Source organism: Benincasa hispida, chromosome 10 (genome assembly GCF_027475165.1).
Source record: "Benincasa hispida cultivar pf3 chromosome 10, pf3_genome.v1.1, whole genome shotgun sequence".
Taxonomy (NCBI): domain Eukaryota; kingdom Viridiplantae; phylum Streptophyta; class Magnoliopsida; order Cucurbitales; family Cucurbitaceae; genus Benincasa; species Benincasa hispida.
Window position 1 is genome coordinate 19,270,882 of NC_143487.1, and position 8,911 is coordinate 19,279,792.

The following is an 8,911-nucleotide window of genomic DNA, read 5'->3' on the forward strand; positions in this document are numbered from 1 at the left end:
ATTACAGATATATTTCTGTGTCCATCGGATATAACTAATCATGAGTATGATGACCCTTCACAAATGCTCGTAAGTATAGTTGGGCCAATTTACCGTTTTGTCCCTATAATTACATTTCACTCCTTAAGTACCACCGATTCCTCTAATGAACAATACAACATAGTCCAACTATGTGTGAACATCTCTCGGGCTAAGAGAAGGTGTGTGGCACCACATCGTTCAAGCCCTGGAATCAGCCCTTAAAGGAGTTATCTATCTACTTGCCCTGCCTCGAGGAAGGAGTGAATTCTATCTTGTGTAGTTGAGTTCCCAGTTCCCAAATCAGACGAATCCCTAAAATGGTAGGTTTGAATCGACGACCTGGCCACTCGCACCCATACAAATCAAAGAACTGCCCTCAATGGCAGGAGTTCCCAACTCGCTCAGAATTGAGGTCATGTTACCTATGATCATCCTAGTGAAGTGAAGTCTCTGTCATGAACGGTGTTATATAACGAGATGTTAACACTTCATTATCAGGTCTTATACAAACTCTTTGTATAGGATGCCCCTGCTCGCATGTCCCCAACACGAATGATCAGAACCAAACCATCTGTGACAAGTCACAACACTTATGACCATTCCACAGAGCGGGCCACATCCGTAGCATTATCAGGATGAGGTTTCCCTCATTTATCCATATACTACAGACCATTTTGGTTATCACTCAAAACATGATCCACTTGTATGTCACCATATATATGTTTAAGTTACATACAGATAACCACGTATTTTATGTTTATTGGTTTCTAGTAAAGCAAATAAAACATGCAACTGAGCAAAAAACAAGATGTGAAGTAAATATCATATATTATACAACAAAAACGTTTGTACAAACTATTTACAACAGAATGCTCAAGATCAGACCAGTTGTACACATCTACAAAGCAGGTCGTATTCGTAGTTTCACCAGGATAAGGTATCCCTCCTTTATCATTATACTACAGACCATTTAGGTTATTACTTAAGACATGATCCACTTGTATGTCTCACATACATGCTTAAGTTACATGAAATAACCACGGATCTTAGTTTATTGGATTTGAGTAAATGCAAATAAAATAACATTTATTTTATTAATAACAATGTGTGTACAAAATGTTTACAAACTACGAGACCACCGAAAGAATTAGGACACTAATCCCAACAGTTTCATCGTGATCATTGAATTGGATAAGATTAATTTGGTCCAATTTGTTATAATTATTTGGGTTAAAGTCCAGTTGAGCCCAAAAATGGGCTTGGCCCAAAAACCAAAATAGTTCTAAGCCCAACCAATTGGGCCCAAGGGCCAGGTCCATGGACCAACTAAGCGTAAGCTCACAAAGCCCATTAGAGAACTTCATAAATAGAGGAGAAAGACCGGAGAGAAAGGGGAACAATTGGAAGACTCTTAGACTCCTGAAGCTGAACACTCTTTAAAGATACAAGTCCCCTGAAGATACAAAGACTCTTTCAAGACTTCCACTTAAAAAACGTCACGCGCTTTGCTCTTTCAAGTCAAGCACACACATTCAACTGAGAGAGAACCATATGATCAATTATTAGAGATCAAACCAGATCGCATCAAATCAACATCAACACCAACTCAAGTTAACCCTACGAAATAAGTTTCTCCAAAAACCTCGTGCAAACATATGCCTTTCTTTCAAATTTTTCCACAAGATAGGGAGATATTTTATCGTAAGATACTCTATTTTTAATCCCTTGTGGAGATGATGACGAAAGAAAATCATAGCTTGCTTTGTCCTGACTGGATGTCGTATTTCCACAAGATGACGAAAGAAAATCATAGACCCATGACAAATAATGATTGTTATTAATGTCAGGGACTGTGAATTATAATTTTGTAAGATTTGTCATGGTAACACTATCACAAAATATTGTATTTATATTAAAAATATAATATATACTAAATATGCAAAATAACATTTAATTTATTAATTATAATAAAGACGGGGAAAACCAACTACATTTAGGACCTACTTTCTGCAATGGAAGCAACAAGAACTCGTACTGATAATGTGTTGTGAAATTGAGGAGCACAACAGTGCACAACGGATATGGAGAAAACATAATATAATAATATATAAAAATAATAACAATAAATAAATAAAATAAAATAAAATAACTAAAATTATGAAAATTTAGTGGAAATTTGAAGTGGATTTCTCATCAATGTGTGTGATTTTAAGATCCACCAAATGTCACTATTTATTGACAAAGTGACAAGTAGGATGGGGTCTTACATGGACATGAATAACTAACTACAAGACACATGGACAACATGAACATGACCCATAACTTTTAGGACATTAAGCAATGAGCATCTATTTATTATTATAACATTTATAGTACAAAACAATTTTTCATGCTTAACTGAGAAAGACTTGAAAAGGATTATCAACAAAACTTTCACACACTCGTTGGTTTTTAATAGAGAAAAGAAAACCTATGGGGAAAAAGAAATTTTGAGACAACACAAGACTAAAGTTCATCGTGTAAAGAGTTGATAAATCATAAAATTTATGTTGATATGTAGGACTTGACGACTCGTAGTGGATTAAAAAAAAAATTAACCAAACAAGAAGTGAAGTTAGTACTTGCATGTCTCTCCACCCAACTCGTCCTTCGAAACTTTTAAGTTGTATCAAATTTTATCATAAACTTTTGATTTCATATCAAACTAAAACTCAAATTTAGTAAGTGTTAGAATCTTAATTTTAGACTTTAAGAATTATTGTAATTTTAATGTTCTATTAACTTTTCACTTCAAATATCGTTTTTTTTTTAAAAAAAAAAAAAAAAAAGTTTCCTTTTACCCGGATAATGAAAATACAAAACATATGTACAATATGAAATTCATAAAAATTTTACATTTTGTTTGGATACAAAAAAGTTTAAAAATAATCTTAAATCCTGTTATTTAAGATTTACTAAATAATTATAAATTAATAACTTTATTTTGAACGAGAAATATTTAAAATGAATGTAGTTGAAATTTTGTGTTTGGATGGTAACTGAAAAATAAAAGAAAGTTAAGAATTTATTAATATAGACTTTAAAAATATTTATTTTAAAATCCTATGAAATCCTGTGAAATCGGAGCATTCTAATCAGAAAATTTTTTTAAAGTAAAAGAAGGATATGAAAATCATTTCGAGTTTTAAAGTCATTATCTTTTCCGCCATAACAAACAACATAATTCATTTAAAATCCATTATGAATCGACATTAGAGTTCTTTCTCGTTGAAATTAATGAATTTTGACAAAATTATTCAATGGTAAATTTGAACAAAACTTTATTCTATTAATAATAAGTAATGAAGCTTTTAAATTGTTTTTTCCCCTTTTAAAATGAGTAGACGAGTTAGCAAAAATCAAATGGAAGGTAAAAGATGCAATATCTAGTTAACTTTAAAATCCAATTTGTTGAAATTTAAGTCCTGGTAATAATTTTGTTTTTTATTTTTTGTTTTTGAAAATTAAGCCTATTTTTTTCCATTTTTTACAATGATTTGCATTTTTCTTAAGTACAATAGTTGAATTTTTAGCCAAATTTCATAAACAAAAATAAGTTTTCAAAAGCTAATTTTTTTTAGTTTTCAAAAATTGGTTAAAAAACAAGAACAAGTTACTCACAGCCTTAAATTTGGAGGTGGCTCGATTCTTTAAACAATTGGTAAAAAGTAGAAAATAAATGGAAAAAAAATCGGAGGTTAGTGTCTATAGGCAAGGTTCTCAATGTCGATGTCAATGAAAATATCGATGTCCTGACTGTATGGAAATATTGATAAAATTTTGGAAAATTTTATGGAAATTGATTAAAATTGTTATAATTAGAAAACTTTGATTGTAACTGAATTAGACTTTAATGACTGTTTTTAATCATCATTTCTACAAAGTAAGACAACATTTAGACGTATGTGTAAATGTCGATACGAGAGCAGAAATTAAGAAAAATGAAAAACTATAAGATAATATCAAATATTGGCAATTAATTACAAAATTAAAAGACATTAAATATTTGCATATAAAATAATTGTAAATTGTTTATTATAAAATGGGGTGGATACAAAAATTAAAAAAATCATAGTATTAAACTAACATAACATAACATAATAAGAACAAAAAAAATCATAATATTAAACAGAACACAACAAAATGGGAAATAAAGAAGAAAAAAAAACTCTGTAAGTAAATAAAACTCGAGAGAAATATTAAAGAACTTTCAACGTGTGAGGTGGAATGATAAAATTCAATAAGAAATATTTGAATGAAAATAAGTGGTTTCTTGAAAACAAAGATTTTGTATGGTAAATGAGAAAAAAATTTCCTTGCATTTTTTTTTTTGAGATAGCACAGCTATTTGTGTAGCCCAAATTTCGATCAAAATATAGGAATATCCATGAAAATTCAAAATTCATATAAATTGGGAGATAATAGAAATTCTCTCCTATCGAAATTTCAAGCCTATCATATCTCGAAATTCGGAGATTTCAAATGAAATTTTGAACTATGTTATAGGTTTAATATTAAAAAACCAATCATTAAAAATCAAACGATTACCAAATACGACTAAATATTTTAGGTTGAATTTGATTGAACATCACAATTTCGGGTTCAAAATGATTTTTTTCCATCGAGCATAGTCGATCCTAAGTGAAACGTTGCATAAAATTCACGTGGCCACTCCACCGCCGTGGATTTCGTATCCGTTTCAATGTCTAAAATGAAGCCACGTGGCAACTCGAGTAAAATAGTAAAAATAAAATATTATTCTACTTGTCGTGTTAAGAAGACCGGGCCCACATAATTATTCATCACCGTATTTTACGTTCGATCTAATCCAAACAAATATCGCCACGTGTCAGATATGATACAGCGTGACATCGCCGTGTCAATATCAACCGTCTTCCTCATAAAAGTTGGCGCTTCTTAGCTGTCATATCTCCACGTGGCATCTTATCAGGTCCTCTTTGAGGGGGCCCATTGTGAAGACACACGTGGCACACTGGTCTTGGGGTATGGGATTATAACATGAAAAGAAAGACTGTAAAGATTCGCGGGGATGGGAAAATCTTCCACCACGTCTCCATCTTGGCCAGCCTGTCAAGACAGACCCCTTTTCCCGCTCAAAATTCGTAAGCTTAGTAGTTTTCACGTGTCCTATTCTCAAATGCTCACTCGTGTTAAACGTGGACCCCACGGCTCTCTCCATTATTGATTATAATTTGGAAATCTTAGATTTAAGTCGAAATAATCTCAAAATTTAAGAAAATATAAAATAATAATAATAATTAAGAAATATCTAAATTTTAAATTTTGTATCTAATAAAATCATCCCATTTACCTATTCAAACTCTATGAAAAAGGATTTATTTTTATTTTTTAACTTATTGAACTCAAAATTAAACGACTAATTTGAATTTGGATACCATTAAATATGAATAATTCTTAAGCACATCAAACGTAAATTTTCTATTTTAAACCTTGATAAATTATTTAAGTAACATATTTAAACACCAATTAATCACTTGAAAACTTGACGACATGAACATAACTCAATTGACATAAACTTGTACAATAAATCTCAAAATTTGAGATTTGATCCCAAATTTGGAAAACTAAACAGGTAGAATATTCTAGTACCGTCAAAGCACCATATCTCCTTTTTACTAGAAATGTGTCTTGAAAAAAATATATATTTTTAATATCATTGACTCCACACTCTTTTAAACACATAATGTGATAAACAATAAATATAGATAATTTAGAAATGGATAATGCGAAACTCACTTTATCTTTACCTAGTAAAAATAAAATAAAATAAAAAAAACTGAAAAAAATAGGTACAGTTTCGATTACACTCAAGTTTTATTTATTTATTAGAAATTTTTCTATAATCCTACCACACTAAAAAAATTTCATCCCATTCATTCATTCATACTAGAATTTATCATAATTTTTGTAGTACTAGAATTTTTTTCATTCGAAACAGCGGTGCAATGAAAAGGTGACACGTGGAAAGTATTCAGAGAGAGATAAGAGAAGGGGATTTGAAGAAGAAGAAAAGAGAGAGATTAATGGCGTACCCGCAGGCTTCGGTTTCGCTAAAAATATCTTTGCTTCTTCTTCTTCTTCCTTCTCCCTCCTACGTGTTTTCTTCTTAACCCCACCGCCCCTTTTCTCTTCTCCATTGCCGCCACGTCGCCGCTTCTCCTTCTCCCCACAATCCCTCCATCCATATAATCCAAACCCACAAATCAATTTCATTCCCACACTTGTTCTTCAGAGATGAAATCAATGGAGCTTCATGAAGAAAACAACGATCTACACCTCGATTTAGCCCTTTCAATCGGCGGAACTCTCAGAAATTCACCGGAAAAATCAAATGGGTCTGATGAAGAAAGCGGAGTTACAGATGCTAAAAACAGAGGCGAGATCCGGCGACGACAGGGTAAGAGGAAACGAGAAGAAGATCGGAACAATCCGCCATTCAAGAAGGAAAAATACCTTGAAGGTAATTTGAAAAACAATGTAGATCTTCATAAACCAAATCCTGCGCTGCAATTTCCGTCTCCTTACTCGTCGTTGCAGTACGTTCCGTTTCTCAATGGCTATGGGTATGTGTTTCCCTGTTTTGTACCGTACTTTGCCACCGGAGAGTCGCCGGTGGGTTGCCGGAGTGGTTCGGATGTTGGGTTTTGGAATAAGAAATCTGGGTCTTGTGGATCTTCCCCTGTTTGCAGTTCTTCTGTTGTTTCTGATAATCATCATAGTTCTTCCTCTCATGAAGGTACTTTTCAATTTCTTTCAAACCCTAATGAAGAAAACCTTAATCTGGGTTTTGTTTAATGGGTTTCAATTAGATGATTCTGGTTTTATCATTATGAGAAATTGAGTTGTTAATTAGTTTTCTTGTTGTTGTTGTTGTTGTTGTTGTCGTTCATCTTTTTTCAGGAGGTAGTAGCAATTCATGTAATTCATCAATATCAAAGAATCATGTTAAACCAAATCCTTCCAGTGAGAAATTTGTTGAAGAATAATCCAAATTCAAGAATTTTGTTCATCATCTTCATCAGTGGAGAATGGGAAACCTCCAAAGCCTCAAATTCAAAGCCAAAATGTGGCAAGTTTTGATCAAATGCCTTGTGTTTCAACCACAGGGTTTGGTCCTAATGGTACTAAAATCATAACTACTGGCTTCTTGTATAGATACTCAAACTTGGAGGTTAGTATTTAGTGTATCTGCCATGGACAATCCTTTTCGCCGGCCGAGTTCGTTAAGCACGGCAGCGGCGGAGAAGTTTCTCACCCTTTGAAGCACATTACTGTTCTTCCACCTAATGGAATTTTACCTTCTTCAATCAGATGAAACCTCATAGATTTGATCTAGATCTTTACAGCTTAACATTATTCTTAGAGTTTCGAATTGCGTCACAATGTGGCTAGCGATTTTGTTCTGATAGAGGTGTGTAAATTCTTTTAATCGATTATTAAGAGACGATCACGTTTGCCACCATAACATTGTAAAGGATTGCTAACAAATATAGCAACCATGTCACTAGCTTTATTTACTATAGAATGGCTTAAAATGGAGAAGAAAATATGACATGGTGGTAAGTTGAAGATGAATACTTCTTTACTCAAAATCTTTTTCCTTCTTATTCTCTTAGTGAAATTATTGATTTTTCTCTATAAAGATTTTTTAATTAAAATGTGTTTGAACTCATTTGCTATAGATCATTGCAAAGAAAGTACATCAACATAAAATCTTTAAAATTTGTGACTTCCTCCATTAGCTAATAGCATTTTGAAACATTAGGTTCATGTAGACATGTGGTGGTGCAAGGTAGATTAAGGGGTTTTTTTTATGTTCTTTGGGGATGCAATTCAACAAAGCTAAATTATATATAATATCACAAGCTTTAGAGTATCTTTGGATCTCAAAGTGTCATAAGTTTTAGCTTTATCCTTAAACTTTTAAAAAAAATCATTATAACCATTTTCTCAACCTTTTTGAAATAGAGAAAATGAAGCTTGAATTTCTTTATTTTGACCCTTAACTATTAAAATGGTTTTAGGAACAACCATTTCATTAGAGAAGTGAAAGACAAAAAAAAGTAATCAAACATAATGAAAACTAAGTGTCATATATGTATATATATAGTCAAAGTGTAAATTATTTTTTGTTTGAATAGAAAATAATAAATATTCTAGTAAATAATAAAAAAGAGGATGAATGAAAAATAGTAAATAATGTAGGAAGTAGAAAATTCTGTAACAGTATAGAATATTTAATTGTAGGCTATAAATAGTTATATATACTATTATTATATTTGGTGCTAGATATGGAGTGAGTTATAATAACTAAATCCAACAACTTCTAGATGGTGTCTCACACGGTCCCTTAGTTTCAAATAGTATTCACGTTGATTTTGGAAATCAAAAGTTCAAGATGACTATCACTTATAGTTTAAAATTTCCTCAAGATTTCGATGGCCTTGAAATTTTGATTGGAAAAATTTAGCTCTCTCAATTTCAACGAAATTTTGAGAATATTCTGATTTCCCCATTTTGACGAAATTTTAAGATTTCGAGAAATTTTCGAATATTTTGACAATTTAAAAAAAATCGACTTTTTTTAAAAAAAAAATAAACTAAATTTGCTAAGTTCAAGTTTTTCAATTTTATGGTTATACACAATTCTATAGTTTCAAACGGCAATGTCATTTTCGATAAAAAAAATTAAGTCTTTTTTATGTGTTACTTTTCTTAACTTTTAACTTTTCTCAAATTTTAGCTTTGTTTACGACTCAAAACTTTCATTTGTAAAGAAATTGAATTTGAAAAAATCACAAAAAAATAA

The 8,911-nt window shown here is 31.5% G+C and overlaps 1 pseudogene across 1 annotated transcript; it reads left to right on the top strand.

Annotated features, from left to right (window-relative positions):
- The first annotated feature begins 6,117 nt into the window (after positions 1-6,117).
- Positions 6,118-7,694, top strand: LOC120087655 (uncharacterized; annotated as a pseudogene). The gene is made up of 2 exons (XR_016523904.1): positions 6,118-6,838; positions 7,003-7,694. The product of XR_016523904.1 is annotated as an uncharacterized LOC120087655 (transcript).
- Positions 7,695-8,911: the final 1,217 nt, after the last annotated feature.